At 36.6% G+C, this 18,960-nt stretch overlaps 1 long non-coding RNA gene across 1 annotated transcript; it reads right to left on the bottom strand.

Moving 5' to 3' along the window:
• Positions 1 to 7,891: 7,891 nt before the first annotated feature.
• LOC137643996 (uncharacterized) lies at positions 7,892 to 18,241 on the bottom strand. Its single transcript, XR_011045110.1, has 3 exons — positions 18,223 to 18,241; positions 15,806 to 16,062; positions 7,892 to 8,103 (listed from the first exon to the last, which is right to left on the bottom strand). It is a non-coding gene; the product is annotated as an uncharacterized lncRNA (long non-coding RNA).
• Positions 18,242 to 18,960: the final 719 nt, after the last annotated feature.

The following is an 18,960-nucleotide window of genomic DNA, read 5'->3' as shown; positions in this document are numbered from 1 at the left end:
AGCTTAGAGCAGGTAAAGCCCCTGCTCTTAAATGCGGAGGCTAGCATAGCCTGGGCCTTTGCGAGATCGAACACTATCTCTTCTTTAGGTTCGGTCTCCTCCTTCGAGGCAGGTTCGGAACGAAGTCGGACGTAACAGTCCGGGTAGGCCTCGAAGCTTGGGAAGAACTCCACATCTTCCAACGGGACCGTGCCGATCTTGTCACTAACAAAGATCCTGCCGGTCGCAATAACCATATGCTCTGCATACCTCCACGGGTTGGCATGAGAGCAAGCTGGGAGATCCTTGACCGAGATCTTCTTCGTGTCTCTGGATCCAATCATAGACCTGATGGACTCCTGGTTCTCCTTCAGTCTGTCGTCCATGACAGCTCTAATCAGTCGGATCAGTTCTTGGGTAGAAGAGGAAGGATCCGGGGTCGAGGAGGTAGACGGAAGGGACATTTCCGTCGGTGTAGGAGTAGGCGGAGGGATGGACGAGGGAGTAGCTCCAATCTCCGACTCGGTGTATTCCACCTTGTCTTCGTCCTCTTCGGCTCCTTGAGCCATAAGCGTCTTCTCCGTGTCTTCCGAGACGTCAGAGATCTGTTCATCATCCTCGGAATCCAAACGACACTCGTGCATGGACTGAGCCATGACCACATCAGGTTCCACCGTAATTTGGACAGTGGGGATTGCTTCCTTTGGAACCACTGAGTCAGGGGAGGCCTTAGGGAACAACAGGGACCTCAGTTCTTCGGTGGCCAGGTACGGTCCAGTAGCATTTCTCTGAAAACCACGCACCCACTTGCGCAGTTTTTCACGAGCAATGTCTCTAACCTCCGCTGAGGGAGGGTTATGGAAGGCCTCAACTAGGTAGGCCTGGCAGACCGTACATTCCAGTGGATTCCAGAACTTCCAATCCCCTTTCTTGTCTGAGCAAGGGGCGTGAGTCCTGCACGCCGTATGTCCGTAAAACTGCGAGCGTTTCACAGCACAGTAGGCGAAATCGCACTTCATCTGCTCCTCCTGTGGAAGAAAGAGAAAATGAGTATGGGGGAGTCATAGGAATGGCTCTTAAATTAAGTTAATATTAATCATTAATTTTAACTTAAGGAAGGTGTGATGCATAGAGAATGAAACAGTAAAGGAGAACACGCTCCATGCATCTCGCCCGGCTGGTTACCATAGGCTTGGTCCTGGGATAATCCAAATGACCGAGATCATTGGATTTAGTTTCCTAGGATTCCCATTATATTGGAACTCCATGGAAAGCCAAGGACAAGGTTGGGATCGAATTCATTCGGTTCCCAGATAAGAGCCAGAAGGCCTCATTAAGGGTAACTGCTTCTGGCAACCAGCCGCGCTAAGATGCACATAGCATGCTGGAAATAGAAGAATGCAAAGAGACAGCATGATCACTAATAGAGCAGTACTAGGTACTGATCTTAGAAGCAAAGCAGCTTATCTATTTGCAAGGTAGGGCTATCTTAGTCTTATGATAGCTACAGAGAGGGGGTGCAAGTATTCTTGACGCCTCCGGGGCATCCGGCAAGCCGCCGGCACGCCGGAGCTCGCTCCAGCATAGATTCTGGCACTAGAACAGACAATTTTCAAAGTCAGTTAGATACCAGGATGGCGGCCGCCGGCACAACGGCGGCACGCCGGCAGGGAGCGGCGGCTCCGGCAGCCGGAGGATGCCGGATTGGTGACTGGGGTAAGGATGGTACAGGTAGTATCGGATTGCCGGCAGTATATGCCGGCACTCCGGAGATCGACCGGCAAGCGGACGATTAGATAGGAGTAGGAGAGCTGCCGGTAGTAGCCGGCGGCAGCCGGCAGTCCCTCGGTACACGGGGGGCTGGCGGCAAGGGTAGGGAAGTCACCAAGAGGGAGGCAGGTATTGCCGGCAGTAGAGGCGGCAAGAGACCGGCACCCGGATAGATAGAGAGACAGGGGGAGGGGGGAAAGGATGCAGGAAGTACCGTCAGGGTTCCAGACATCCCTCCCCCTCCCTGAGGGGGTGTACCCATGATAGAGACAGGCTCTAGCATCCATAAGCAGGGGTCACTAGGGACCGGGAGCAGGTAGCCCAAGGGAGGACTAGGGAACACCCAAGAGGGGGGGGGGGGGGGGAGACTCCCCTATGCAGAGCTACACTAGTAACTAACCTTATAGGACACTATGAAGGTATATGTACCAGAGCGGACAGCACAGGGAAGCTCGGGTAGCCCTACTCATCCACCCTAAGGAGGATTTGTAGGACAGGGGACAGATGAGTATAAACTAACCTAAGCATAGGCTAGGCTATACAAGAGATAGGTGGGGAGGGAGAAGAGAGGGGTCTTCCCAGGAAGGGTTTCTGTACCAGAGCGGCCACAAAGGGAAGGGAGGACACTCCCTAACCTAAGATTAGGCTGATCGGCTAAAACGGTGCAAGAGTACAGTTTCAGCATGGAACAGAGAAACCTTCCTAACCCGGCCTAGATCAGGGCTAAAAGTCCTGAACTAGGCAAGGAAGAAGACGTATCGCTATCGCAGGAAAGTCGTAGACTATCCTAGCCATAGAGGTAGGCTAGCCTAACCTCACTCTCAGACGCAATCCTAAAGGGGGTTCATTCCTTTAGGGAGGACTGAGAGGCGATATAATACTCTATTAGACAATAAATCCCTTTACTCAGAAAAGGGATCAAGGCTAAATAGAGGGAGTGCCAAGGCAGGGGATGAAGGAAGCATATAGGGGTCCTAAGGTTAGGTTAGGCTAGAAAGAATCACTGACTAGCCTATCCCCTATATGGTCCCTGAAGGCGAAAACATTTGCATCACTAGTCAAAAGTATTGTAAAATAATAATGCCACTATCTTCATAACTTAGTCTAGGATCACTGATAAATCATGCATGAACACTTATATATAGGCTCCTGGCCTGGGGGCTATAGTAGCCGACTGGTATGAGGTCAATCGATGACCGATAAAAAGCGTCTAAACACGATATAAAAGTTCCTAGCTATGAAGACTAAATAAACTAATGTATTCGATTAGTATAATGCCGGAAGCGTTGTTGTGGCTAACTAAATAAGACATGCAAAACAACAACGACGCCATAAAATGGCGGGTCCGGTAGAGGCACAGCTCTGCCACAAAACATCAATTATTTCGCGAAATAATATTTACTTTACGGCCAGAGCTTAATTAAACAATACTGGAACCTTGTACTCAACTTTCCAGAAGAAGGCGAGGCTGAAGGTAACGACATAGCGAAGATGCAAAGCGATAAAGTTCACACAAGGGAAAATCCGTCTAAGTAGGGCAGCTACTAAACAAAGGATAAAGACGCGCGTGACGTCATTAGAGCAATGGCGTCCGTTTGTTTACGTCTCGAGTATCAGTAGTAGCCACGAGTGAGATTAGCTGTGGAACGGCTCCCAGCTATTCTCAGCCCTTACACACCGAAGCGTTAACTCTGTTCGGGGTGGAGATAGCTATGTGGCACGACCAGACATGCGTGTCCCCTGTTGTATTACGATGTCTTAAAGGGAAACCTTTGAGATACTCGCTCCAGAAGTTAGAATTCTGTGATAACCTGTGGTTAAATTCTCTGGGAATATCTTAGTAGTCTTATACCCAAGGAAGCTACCAAACAGGAACCTTCCATCAGGACGCCATGGCTTGAGCCCAAAAAAAAGATTTATAAGGTCTTTTTTTTTTAATAACTCTTCCAAGTTCATTATAGGCATTCTTTATGCTTAGATGTCAGTTTTCGAGATTTATATGTATATATATATATATATATATATATATATATATATATATATATATATATATATATATATATATATATATATATATATATATGTGTGTGTGTGTGTGTGTGTGTGTGTGTGTGTGTGTGTGTATGTATAAAACATATTGATGTTATTTAGGTGATCTTGAGTCAGCAAGTACAGTTGTAAAGAAAGGCTGAGGGAAAATAGGATACTTGTCGCTGTATTAATGTTAATCTCTTAATCTGCCTTTATTGTTGTTTTCATAGGTTTTCGACTTGTCTCTATAGAGTGCTTCCTTCAAGGAAAAATGAACTAAGTGTTTACGCTCAGACACAATAGCTTCAACCTTTTCAATACAAGAATTTACGTTTCCTAATCTAATTACCTGACTTCTATCCTTCAAGTAATCATGAAACCAGAAAGTATCAATGTAATGTTCCAGAAAAGATCTACACAATTCATTATGGTTGACGCTATCAAATGCCTTTGATAGCTCGCATAAAATTAATATGGAAACTTTCTTTTTATCAATGTTTTTTTTATAAATTTCATCAGTTAATTTCATCGAAGCTGATTCTATTGATAGACCTTTTTTCTAGATGCTCCATTAATTGATAACATTCGATCTTTTCTATTACTTCGATATTACCGGAAGGATAGAAGCCGGTCTATAATTGCCAGGGTTGTCTATGTCATCTTTCTTGTGAAGAGGGTCTACTGAGGGTTGTTTCCAAATAGAGGGATATTTCCCAGTTACAATCGATATATTTATGATTACCGTGATATAATATGCAATAACTATAAGAGAATCTTTTAGAAAGCTAGTAGGAATACTATCTGTCCCAAATTCATTGCTACCATTCAAATTCTTATCTGTTAATATTATTGTTTCTACTCTAACCGGTTGTGGTCTAAACAATTGTATATCATTATCAGAATTAGTTTGAGCGGTGCAAATATCTTGATTTTCGTACTTTTGTTGAATTTCTTGCGTTTCTTTCATAAGGTTTTTTTTGCTCACACTAGCAAAGTATTGGTTAAATTGATTTGCATTAGTTTTTGGGTTGCGGTACTCATTTTTTCTATTTGTTTTAGTAGGTACAATATTATTCATAATTTTCCACGTTTTCCAGATTTACTATTCTTGATCTTATCTTTTTTATAATTAGCGCGGGCAGTCTGCAACCTAGAATTGACAAGTTATTTCATTTGCTTATACACATTGCTCAGGTTTTCATCATGTCTATTTTGTTTGAGCCTTCCTTGTATTTTGTCGCTTTCAATCATACTCTTTTTAAGATCATTGTCAATCCAAGGCTCGCCTGGCTGGGTCTTCTTAATAATAATAATAATAATAATAATAATGTTTATTGGACAAAAAATATTTACATTCTTATTTCCCTTCGTGGTAATTGGGGCACATTTGTTTAAAGCACTAACATACACTTTATTGAAAATTCCTGTTTGAATGTCTGTATCATCTGTGTGAGCGATTGTATCAAACTAATTTCTGATCTAGCAATGCATTGCACAACAAATCGTCGGAATAATATTTTAACACACCTGGAGGTTACAGTGACTGGTTTACGCTTTGGCTTCTTAATATCTATAATAAATGAAACATGTTCATGGTCAGCTGCAATACTTATAATAATTAAAATCTATACGCAATCTATGTATTCCCTGCGAGTTATCTGATATATATATATATATATATATATATATATATATATATATATATGTGTGTGTGTGTGTGTGTGTGTGTGTGTGTGTGTGTGTAATTGTAACTTCAAAGTTGTGTTCGTGTAGTCTACATATTCAATGATTATAAGTCAGTTGACACCAAGGTTCAGGCAAGGATTTACACAGCTGGGCCAAACCTCTTGGGCTGACCTATAAGATAGGTTTCTGGAATGACTCGAGGGCGGATTAGCCAAATGATCCAAAAGGCAAATCTCAAGGGATTGACAAGGTTTGGATGGTTAGAATAACAACACCTGGTTTACCAGTAGGCCTAGGGAAATTTGGTCCGTTGAAGAAACGGATATTGTTAAACAAAAAATAAGGAACTACAGTATATGATACATACTTTGAGGATAGTGTATAGCAATAAGTATTCTTTTTTCGGTTTTTATATAGAACATCCATTTCTTGGAGTTGGTGTCTAAAATATTTCCATTAAATGATTAGGTACTCTTTACACTCGGCCAGTGATGAAATTCGAGTTACAGCATAATTTTTCTATGTAGGTTTCCAAAAAGACAGAAATAGAACGTCCTATGGCGCCTTTTATCTGCCAGGATACGTGTCACACAAAGAACGTTCACCCCCAAATACCAAATAGACCATACTCCTGCTTAGATTATCAATACCCACGCGGCTGCTACATGCCAATTTAGGCGATGTCCCCTGTGGTGCTAAATGTACTTTTAAATTTCGGAAACGTTTAAAGGCCGACAATAACCATTTTAATCTGTGTACGGCTTTAACCTCCTTGGTGAATGGTTGGTTCCTGGGAACAATATACTAAATCTCTTGTTGGACCCTTCTGGGGATTATCCCTTACTACAGGACTTCCGCACTTTTAATTTTCTTGTTTTTGTGTGTATCTATTTGCATGTAGTATATTTGTAAATTTCAAGCTTGCAGAAGTATTACCATTTGTTGATATATATATATATATTATATATATATACATATACATATATATATATATATATATATATATATATATATATATATATATACATATACATATAATATATATATATTTATATTTATACATACATACATACATACATATATATATATATATATATATATATATATTCATTTATATATATATATATATATATATATATATTCATTTATATATATATATATATATATATATATATATATATATTCATTTATATATATACATATATATATACATATATATACATACATATATATACATATATATATACATATATATATACATATATATACACATATATATACATATATATATATATACACATATATATACATATATATATATATATATATATATATATATATACACACACACACACACACATATATATATATATATATATATATATATATATATATATATATATATACACACACACACAGAATGAGTATATGTAAGCAGATAGAGAACGTGATATAAAATATACATGGGTTACACTCTTTTGTCTCCATTAAAAGTATTCATGGGGATGGGAAAAACCAAAGGTGAGTAAAAACAAAGGACCATTTCTTTTCTTTAATTTCAATGGAGGAAAAATGCTTCAAAGCTACCATGAAAATTTGATCATTAACAAATTCAATTAATCATTTACAAAGTAAAATTATTCCACTGCAAAATAAAAAATGTAATAATAACTTTGTTCATCCCAAGTATCTGACATAGCTAAAAGGCACTTGAAAATATAATTGAGCTCCCTTTAAATCTGTTTATTTCTATAAAGCTCGTTTTTGTCATTTACATTGGATGTCGTGAAACGGTTGATACTGTAGATTTCAGTTTTCTATCAACATATAAACTCCACAAAGCTAAAGGTTGAAAAAGAAAATATTTCCAATTTCAAGTAACATTTCATCACTGAGCAAAACAATAGATTGCGAAAACTTTTATTTCCTAGCATGCGCTTGGGTAAAATGTGAATGAGTACAAAATAGAAGAGAAGCTTATAATAACCATTTCTCTTTTTCCCAAATTTTACTCATTTTGCACATAGAAAAGGACAGATATTACAAATAAAGTAGTTCACGCCCTCAATTTCACTTTGACCTATTTCGAACTGTCTGCGACAGGGGCACAACACCTTACAAAGGGGACACTTTCTCATGAACTTTGGTAGATCATCACCTTTTAACTTTTGTTTTCTGATTTTTTCTACTTTGGTCAGGTATTCCGGCTTTTCATTCACTTCAGCGTCAGGTAAGTTTCCGTTTTGACATCGAGGTTTTTTTCTATCATTGAGTCTAGGGGAATGACGCGATCCCCGGGAAGGGCCGGGTCTTTGGGGGTTATGGAGTTCATTGGAACCATAAAATCCTTTTGCACCTGCGGGAGGAGTAGGCCCTCTTTGGTCATGACACGGTCCTTGTGAACCCGAAGGCGCTGGGGATTCAGGAAAATTTTGGGAATCTTGAAATCCTTTGGAATCATGACTTTTCTTTGAAGTAGAAAGTGCTCGGCTCTCTTGACGGGGATGCTGAAGATTTGATGGTCCTTCTGGAGTTTTGGGAAATTCCCCAGGACTGGTCCCTTTCATTTTCGGTTTCATATTTAAGAGCAACTGTTTCGGTCTTATGTGTAGATAGTCCTGTGGAGACCACTCGTACCTGTGTCGAATGAAATAGTAAGCTTATAAAGGATTTTATCAAAGATCAGATTATACGAGTAAACATAATGTAATTGTAAGGAAAGCATAAGCAATGATGTCAGGATATTACCATCGACTCAACTTCTTTTAACTAAACAAAAAGACAATTCTAAAAAGTAAGCCAATTATAAAGATTTTCACAAATACCCTACCAAAGAGTCTGGTGTAATAAATCTATACCTTTTGCTGCTCTATGAGAATGATTTTCTTGACCAAATGATTAAGAATGCAAACATGTTACACCAATAACTACATAAATAAATACTGGGAAAACAATCTATATTGAGTAACAGTATAACAGCAGTAGATTCTCGAATAATACAAGTCAAACGTAAGGTCGAAAACACAGAAGACAAGGAAAGGGCCAATAAAAAAAAGTGGATTTTTGAGGGCAAAGGGTTACAAGTTACTGTTCAAACTCAAAAGCGAAAGTAAAATATGGGCACAACGATGCCAAATGGGAGGAATGGTAAATCCAGAGATGGGTCTGGCATCAGAAGGTAAATCTAATATCATATATAGGAACAACGCCTACAAGGATGATTTTAAAAAGAAGGAAAAAAGAAAGAGGGTAAAGCGTAACACCAAAAACAGGAAGACGTATAACGAGTGCAACATTTATTATGGAAAAGGAAGGGGGGAATAAATAAATAAAATAAGATCTATGGAGGAGATAATGAACAAAACTAAAGCCACAATTTGTCTGACTGAAACGCATTTAGGGGAAAACACCAGAAATTAGAAGATGTAAAGTTACGAGAATAATAGAAACACTAAAGGAGGGAGTACTGATAAGAATTCAAGAAATGGAAAATGAGCAGTTAAGTGAATGGAGAGAATAAGACCCATGAAGCACTTTGGATAAAAGTGAACAATGATCGCATCAAAATCAGATTTTGAGTATTGTACGCTCCACAAGATAAACAAAAAGTACCAAGAAGGAAAGGTAAGAAATGTATAACAATAAAAAAAGTCAAGAAAGCAGATAAGAACTGAGAAAAATAATTAATAGTGGGACATTTTAATTGTAAAGTAGGAGAGGAAATAGTGGGAAATAAAACAACTTTCAGTAAGTGGAAGGATGCTTGTAGCCTACAGCTGGTAGAAAATAAGTTTAAGTATTCTTAATACACATGAAAACTGTAGCAAAAAGTGGACGAGAAGTAAAAATGGAAAACATACAATTACAGACTATGTAATAATTGGGAAAGACGATGAGAGAGGAGTTAAAACGAGAAGTAACTCCCTAGAGAAAAACAGATATAAATACAGACTCAAATCACAATGCCATGATAACTGAAATCAACTGGTGAACGAGAAATAAGCAAAATATCCAGGAGAAGAGTTCTGGACTTGGAACATTTTGAAGAAATGACTGAACCCGCAAGAAAATCGAAAATCATCCAAGGTAGGGGGACGAAATGCAGTAGGTAAGTCCCTAAAAAGTTATAAAAATGAAGAATGTTGATGTATCATTATTATTATTATTATTACTATTATTATTGTTATTATTATTGTTACTTAGCTAGTTTTATAGTTGGAAAAGAATAAGCCCTATTGCTCCAACAGAGAAAAATAGGCCAGTGTGGAAAGAAAACGAGGAAATAAATAAACTACAAGAGAGGTACTGAACAATTAGAATAAAATATTCTAAGAAGAGTAGCAACATTAGATTATAGATTTCACAAATAAACTATGAAAACTTGAAACAAATAAGAGGAAGAGAAATAATATAGATTAAGGTAGTAGGTTGGCCAGGGCACCAGCCACCTGTTGAGATACTACCGCTAGAGAGTTGTGAGGCCTTTTGACTGGCCAGACAGTACTACATTGGATCCTTCTTTCTGGGTACGGTTCATTTTCCCTTTGCCTACACATACACTGAATAGTCTGGCCTATTTATTACATATTTAATGTTACTCTTCTTGAAATATTTTATTTTTCCTTAAGTTTCCTTTCCTCACTGGGCTATTTTCCCTGTTGGAGCCACTGGGCTTATAGCATCCCGCTTTTCCAAATAGGGTTGTAGCCTAGCAAGAAATAATAATAATAATAATATCAATAATAATAATAGTGTGTTCGAGCGTACCTTCAAACAAGAGAACTCTAACCCCCAAGACAGCGGAAGGCCATGGTACAGAGACAATGACACTACCCAAGACTAAATAACAATGATTTGATTTTTGAGTGTCCTTTCGTTGAAAAGCTACTTACCATAACTATAGTCTTTCTCTCTACCCTTACAAAGAGGAGAGTAGCCACTGGAGAATTACATCGCAATAGTTAATCCCTTGAGCGAAGAAGACTTGTTTAGTAATTTTAGTGTTGCCAGGTGTATAGGGACAAAGGAGAATGTGTAAAGAATAGGCCAGACTATTCGGTGTATGTGTAGGCAAAGAAAATGAGCCGTAACCAGAGAGAGGTATCCAATGTAGTATTGCCTAGACAGTCAAAGGATCCATTAACTTTCTAGCGGTAATAACTCAACGGGTAGCTGGTGCCGTGGCCAACCTACTACCTACAACGGAATATGAAAATGAAAATAAAGGTCAGATTGAAGGAAAATGTACAGAAAACAGAAGACTCCATGAAATTAAAAAAAAAAAAAAAAAAAAAAACTAATAAACAAAAAAAAAAAGTGTTGTGAATGGAGCACCTTTCTGGGATTTAAAAAAAATGATAGATGGTCTACGATGTGTACTATGACTGCCATCAGAAATAAGAGAAAGACTATTAAAGAATTGAGTAAGATGACATATAAATTAAATGGTAAAGTTAAACGATAATTAAAAGTCCTGTCGGATATTCAGAAGAAACCAACATAGAAGGAAATGCAAGACATAGAACATCTCCTTTTCATGAGGGAGCGCTGTCCTTTACTTGCTTGAATTTTGAAGTGCTTTTCATTACTTGCCCTAACTATGGAGTGCTTTAACAAGTTGTTTTGCTCTGATCGTTTAGTTGCGACTGTAATACAATTTCCTATTTGAGGTCGTTGTAACTGTTAAATCATTTGTTTTTCTTTTGTTTTCCTATCTTTTAAGCTATGAATTTCGGTTTGTTCAGTTATTACAGTAGAGTTTCCCAACATGGACCTTACTTTATACAAACAAATTATCAAGCTATTATTTGGCGAGGACTTGCTTCCTGTAATTAGCTGAATGAAGGAGCAGATTCTTTTGAGAAACGAAGTGAAATGCCCTCGGTGTAAAACCACAATGAAGTGAGCTATAATCGTTCATCAATTTAAGATAAATATGTCTAAAAGTGAAAAGTTAAAGAATGTAGCAAATTTGAGTACTATGAATTAATTCATAAAGATTCGTTTTTTATCGCTCAAAACCTTCTTTGCAAAAGTGGATTTAAGCTATTTTCTGCATGTGTCAGGATTTGAATGTGTTGCACAGCGTACAGTTTTTTTTTTTTTTATGTTTCAAGTGAGTTATTGATATGTACATTTTTCCGTGAAATCTGCGAAAAACATTCTGATTGCCCAGGGAAAACAGCAAATTGATGAAACTTGCTTCAGTCACAAACCAAATCGCCACTGGGGACGTGGTCCGCAGAATCCATTGGGGTAGTTGGCTCGTCTTCATCACCAGCATCGGTTATGTATAGTCAAGTCACGCAAATGCAGACTTTATCCCCTATAATTAGTTAAGAAGTGTTGCCAGGAATAACTATTCACAGCGATTAATTTTAAGCATATTAAACATATAGAGGGACCTAGGACTCGGTCATTTAACAGTTGATCACTCGTTAGTTTTTATTGATAGGACTACCGGTGTTCACATACAATCAATAGAAAGCAACAGGAATAAACACACACTACATATAATACGAAGCAGAAGATAATTTTTTAACGCTTACACGAAAGATATACCAAAAATGACAAGTTTATATAGATTTTGTGAAACTATTGCAAGTCAGCATTGTTTGGATTAAATTCTTCATCTTTTTAGACATATCCAATAGGACTTTATATATGTTGTGTATCAATTATGATTTCAAATTTTCAATAAATATTTTCAAAACTATAATGAGTCTTAACATTCAGCTTCCTACTGTATACTTGACTAAATATAGGAGTGTTTTTCTGTTAACTTCCTCTAATTTTGGGGTAATGTAGGTGCTTATCTTTACTTGTTCCAATTGTCACGGACAAAGTTAATGCTATGAGAAGACGGTAACCCTGATTTATGTAGATGTTGTAATGTTCACTGGTAACAAAAAATACATAGTAGAAAGAGCCATAAACAACTGCAGCACTTTGGAAGAACTATAGAAACTTACTTTTAGCACCAAATTCACAGGAGTCAGCGGTGTTAGTAATAAGACACAAAACAGAAGTGAGAAAGGTTAATGGAGTGGTTAGAGTTGGAAGGAAAGAAACAGTTATGGAATATAAATACTTGGGTGAACGGTACTAAAGGGAGAACATATTCTTATATTCTTAGCATAAGTAAAAGAGAACCAAAAATAGAATACATGGTGAAATAAGTTAGGAAGTATGGAGACAGTAACAGAGTAGGAGATTTGACATTGCTGGTGAGATTAAAGATTTATGAAACAGTAATAGTACCTGCAATATTTGCAAAAGAAAAAAAAAATCAGGAACAAGTGGTTATACATTATAAGATTAAAAAAGGAATGTTTGAACAGGTTGCAACCACACCTTATTGAGGGTTGATAGCAGAAACAGGAATATGGTTAGTTCAAAATAAAATAGAGAGTATAAAAAGATGATGCTCTTTCATAACATCATATCAGATGATAAACGTCTAATTAAGAAAATGGTGGAAGACCAAATAAGGGAACCATATTGGGAATGCTGGAGAAAGTCTAATAGAAATATGCAAAAAAAAAAAATATATATATATGTATATACACAGTATTAAGATAGGAAATAAGAAGTTATAAACACCAAGAGCTCAAGATGGAAATAGGAATTAAAGTGGTAAATAAAATTTTTAAAAAATAGAAGAAAAGAAAGCAGGGTATTTGTTTACAAGACCACGCTCTCTATACTGTCTACTTTTTTATGATTTAAAACAATTCGCCACATGGAAAACAAGTTAGAATTAAAAGATACTATCAAAAAAAAAAAAAAAACTAGCCTGGTTTTCCTCACTATTCAAAATATTTACCAAATTAAAAGTAAAGTAATTACTCGAAAGTGTTCCATTAAAATATAAAATTCACAAATAGTGATACTTTTGAGTAACTACTCCAATCTTAATTTAGTATATGTTAAATGTACGCTGGGGGAACAGGCGTCTATGTACCGTTGGCTGTTATGTACCACCGGCTTCTATGTACCATGCATGGCTGCTATGTATCTAGCTGCTATGTACCATGCATGGCTGCTATGTACCTCAAATAGAATTAACACATAAGTACCTTTTAAACTTGTTCGTACCCCTCTTGTTCAACTTTTATGTGTCCACAGTTTTATAAAGAAGGATGAAATTTTGAAACCGTTTCCATTGTGCTTTGTCCTAATGTCAAGAAGAAAGAACAAGGACTACGTAGCTGCCCTAAGAAAAATCACTGAGTTAACACCAACATCAGTTTATGAGGTACTGGATTTTAAGAAAGCACTATGGTCGGCAGTGCGAGTGTGCCTTCCCGAGGCTTTCATTCATGGCTGCTGGTTTCACTAGGCCCAAGCAGTGTACCGAAGAGTAAAAACACTAGGTCTACAAATGCCTATATTAATCAACTCGCTGTAAGACAATTCATTCAGCAGTTAATGGCGCTGCCAAACTTTATATATATATATATATATATATATATATATATATATATATATATATATATATATATATATATATATATATATATATATATTCTTTTATTTTGTATTAATGCAAGGTCACCAATGGATAACAATTTTCATTAAAAAATACTCTTTCTAATGACGGCCGAAGTGACTAGGGTGGTTGGTCCGAGTTGCCCGAAGTGACTAGGGTCAGAGGCCGAATTGACTGGGGCCATACTGGTTGAGGGCCGTAGTGACTGGCAACCCTCTAGCCATCCACTTCCTGATCAACGATTTAAAGATCTCATTACTTATTATGATAAAATATGGATTAGGAATGAGATGCATCCCCCACATTCTTGGGGCTGTTACAAACGCCCTGTTCAGACTAACAACGATGTAGAAGGGTGGCTCCATGCGATTAACTGAGTAGCAAAAACCAATTCCATTAACATGTACTTCTTAATTAGTATTCTCCATGATGAAGCCAGTAGAATTCCCATCATTGCAAAACTAGTTAAACAAAAGAAAATGCACAGATACCAATGGAAGACTGCTGTCGAAAAGCAAATTGCCTTTGATACCTCTGAATGAAATATGAGAACAAATTCATATCAACATCAGACTTTCTAAACCACTGTGCCAATCTGATGGATCATGTAGATGAATAAGAATGTATCAACAATGTAGCATGCTGAATTCTATTGCTTGACAACTTTCAATTATTGTATGCAATTTTGATATGTTTATTATTATTGTATGTTTTTTTTGTTGATGGTTGTGTTGTTTGGATGAAATATGACAACAAACATTGTATTAACAATATGCAATGTTTATGGTTTTGTGTTTTATCTCCTTGTGTGTTCTTATTTCCTTACTTGGTATCTGGTACATAGTAGCCTTGTTTGGTGCATACAAGCCAAAGTAGTGGTACATAAGAGCCAGTACATAGCAGCCCAACAATGGTACATATAAGCCAAACAAGTGGTACGTAGGAGCCGGTACATAGCAGCCGACGGTACATAGCAGCTAGCATTCTACGCTGGCATCACGAACTTCTGTTTGGTTGATTATGTTAACGATGTCGGTTCCAGGTCGTTTAGTGAGCAAACTAAGCTAGTTTTATATATATATATATATATATATATATATATATATATATATATATATATATATATATATATATATATATATATATATATATAGTATTTTTATAATTCTATCTTGTTTCCCATGTGATAAATTGTTTTAAATTATGAAAAAAGTAATAGAGGAAAACAATAGCCATGCATAATTAGGCAGTATATAGAGAGCGTAGTCTTGTAAACAAATACCGAAAGGAGAAATGACCAAGCCGAGGTTTATAAAAAGTAATGACAGAGGCGATTGCATTGGGGAACTTGAACACTAAGGAAGCAGTAACAGTAATGAAGGCAAATTTAAATATGATAGACTTTAAAATTATAGAAACAGGATCATAAAGGATAGAGGGGGGGAGGGGTTGTTGTGTAGTGAAGGTAACGATACAACAGCAATGTTTTGCTGTAAAGATTTAAGAGAATTTAGAATCACCAACCAAAGATGTTTCCCGATATATTGAGACAGGCTATGGAAACAAAAGTAAGCAAGCTGTGCTGCCTGTGTCGGAGGTAACTAATGACAATGAACTTCCTGCAGATTGCTTTGCACCTACTGTACGCGTCTAGTAGTGTGCCCACAATCATAGTGCTGTGGAAAGCAACGAGTAACATGAAACCTGAACTACAATATGGAAAAGTGAATAAGGTGAACATTGCCTCACGATTCAAAACAAGCCTTTTATGAACCAGTCACCAGTGACGTGATATTTTTACCTTGGCCGAAGAGAAATAATAAAACAAAAAGGTTGAAACCGCCTTACCTTCAGCTCTTGTAATTCAACGTCTTCTTCCAGTCAAAATGAACTTGTTGTTCCGAGCTTTGCTTTGGTCACGAAATGGGACGACTCTCTATCACCTTACGAAGCTCAACTGACCTGACCTCGCCCGACGACAAGAACTTATAGAGACAGTGGTTGTTATCCTAAGCTAGCCTTGTTCTACCGAAAACATTTAATCCCCTTGGTACCACGTGATGGTGGAAAGGGGTTGAGCTCCTCTGGTAGTGCTGGCGGATAGCCTGAGAGCGAGATAAGAGTTCCCAGCAGCGTTGCCAGATACTTTGACATAAACAACAACAACAACAACAACAACGACGACGACGACTACGACTACTGCAATGATAATGACAATAATAATCGTAACATATGAAAGATTTTAATAAACTATTCAAAACTTGTTATTAAAGACTTGACAAAAAGAAAAGGAAAAGAAAAACAGCACGAATAGATGTTCGGTAAAACAACAACAACAACAACAACAACAACAACAACAACAACAACAACAACAATAATAATAATAATAATAATAATAATAATAATAATAATCGTTATATGATGAAAGAGTTTATGTAAACCTTCCGAAAAGTTTGTAAAAATTTAACGGAAAAAATATTAGTAACGAGTAGATGCTCGGAACAACAACAACAGCATCAATAATAATAATAATAATAATAATAATAATAATAATAATAATAGAGTGAAATCATGAAATAAACAATGGTTGTTGGAAAATAAGAATGCTGTGCAGGCAGAGTAACTGAAAAATTGACTAAACGAAAATATTTGGCAGTCTTTCTACAGTCCAATGAAATATAAACGAGAAAAATAACGTTAATTCAAATGAAGTGACATAAAACGTGAAAGAAGAGACACAGGACTGTTGGATCAACGTTATATCACAGCAAGTAATGTTCCGAGGGTATGAATAATCCTAAATTAGTGTAGTAATGATCACCTACAGCTGCAATGTACGGTAAGAAAACGTGGTTTTAGAAAGAGAAAACTACGTGAATAGCTGAAAGGTTACATATACTTGTAGAACGAGGAATAACACTTGGCAGGTTAAAAATAAACATCTACACATCAAAATATTGTGGGTCATTATGAAGGGAATGTTATTCTTTTAGAAAAAGAATTGGGTATTCCAGCCATATCAAAGTGTAGCTACTCGTAGTCTGAAGACTTTGTTAGCTGTAACCTACATTCACTTCTTCTGGGACGCCCATTATATATTGAATGGGAAAATTGCTTCAACTTCGTTTGATTAGCTGTGACATATATTGTTGATTCCAACCCAAGGGTAGCATTTTCTACATTTTAGAAAGCACATTGTTAGTTTAGAACCTTACCATATGTATTTGACTATAACGTGAGCCCTAAAGCTTCTGAATCTAATAAGCGAGTGTTAATACTGTATATCGAATGAATCTAAATATAATAACTGTGATACTGCATTAACATTTACTATACATCACGGGGATTTGTCCATCATACCATATTGACTTTGCCCGTCGTGTCAAAACATTATATTAAAAAAAAAAAAAAAAAAAAAAAAACTTATGAGGGTAACATACACTTACTGCAGGCCTACATAATGAATACGAAGATATCCACGTTTTCTGCCTTATCAGTTGAAGTATTTCAGTTTGAAATTATTTGAAAGTAAATGCAATTATAATATATATATATATATATATATATATATATATATATATATATATATATATATATATATATATATATATATATGTGTGTGTGTGTGTGTGTGTGTGTGTCTAAACAAAATTCAAATTCATGAAGAACTAAATTACTGCAACTAAAGTACGACAGAGAGTAAGCTACGTTTGTGTAGGCCAGGATTAATAGAGTACGTAGGCCTACTTGTCAACATTGATCCTCAGCAAGTGTTAGGCTGGATAGACCATTACTGCAAAACACTACCAAACAAAAATTATTTATAAGATTTAATCAAATTAGATCCGCACATCATATATATTTTCACCGATGTACTTCTACGTGAGTTTAAGTGTATGTATCTGCTAGAGTGCAGTGCAAATTCACCTATGTGTACTCGGTTATTTTTTGTTTGTTATTGAAAAGTAGTTCAGAAATGGTCACTGGAAATCAGAGTTGTTGTTTATAGAGAAATATTTAAAGTGAAACAAAATAAATAATTACATTCAGGTTTATCTTGTTTCGATATTCTAAATATGAGAGAGAGAGAGAGAGAGAGAGAGAGAGAGAGAGAGAGAGAGAGAGAGAGAGAGAGAGAGAGAGAGCAAATCAAGGTCAAACCTACGTTCCCCGGAAAAAGCAAGGTAATCCTCCACAACCTCACAATCAAATTAAATTCAGACGTCCCACAGTTGTATGATCACAACATCTGCTATGAAGCTTACCTCAAGCACAATTCTTGTTACAGCTTAAACGTCTTTTGCTCCTGAGGTTCGTAAACTACTTTATTGTCCTTCTGCACGCGGTTATAGCATTTGCTGTGTATATTATAGTCAAACCATTTTAGGAGCGAACTCGGAGCGGCGTTGCCAGTTCTCTTGGGTTATTTTCAAAGCCCACTTGGCTTGACCGATTTAAAGTATGGGCGGGCCAAGAAGAGGAGAAAAGGGTCAGCTCATAAATCCTTCACCCGGATTTGAACGGTCTAAGAATATAATCCTTTAATGTGATACTCTCTCCAGAATGCTTCCTTCGCTCTTTGTGTTTACAACCACGGGTGACAAGTTGAAACTGTTAGACAAAACAAAAAGCAAAATTGTTATAAAAAGATTATCATACTAACAGAAATAATCTTAATTTTGATATCATACTAACAGAAATAATCTTAATTTTGATATCATACTAACAGAAATAATCTTAATTTTGATTTTGATATCAAATAAATTCATTTCTCAATTCCCATTGATTATTAAAAGACAGGATTTTTTTTACAAAGGATTTAATTAAGTATGTTTAATATGGTGTATTTACATTGGTGATAGTATTGTTTTAGAATTTATTTAATCAATCGAATTTTCTTTTTACAACAAATGTTGAGTTAGCAAACGTGGTTATGGTGACTTCGTCAGATGAAATTAGTTCTATCACAAAAGATTCAATGAATTACTTCATTCAGACGTCAT

This window comes from Palaemon carinicauda, chromosome 1 (assembly GCF_036898095.1).
Source record: "Palaemon carinicauda isolate YSFRI2023 chromosome 1, ASM3689809v2, whole genome shotgun sequence".
In the NCBI taxonomy this organism is placed as follows: domain Eukaryota; kingdom Metazoa; phylum Arthropoda; class Malacostraca; order Decapoda; family Palaemonidae; genus Palaemon; species Palaemon carinicauda.
Note: the sequence above shows the minus strand (reverse complement) of the source record. Positions and strands in the feature narration are given on the sequence as shown.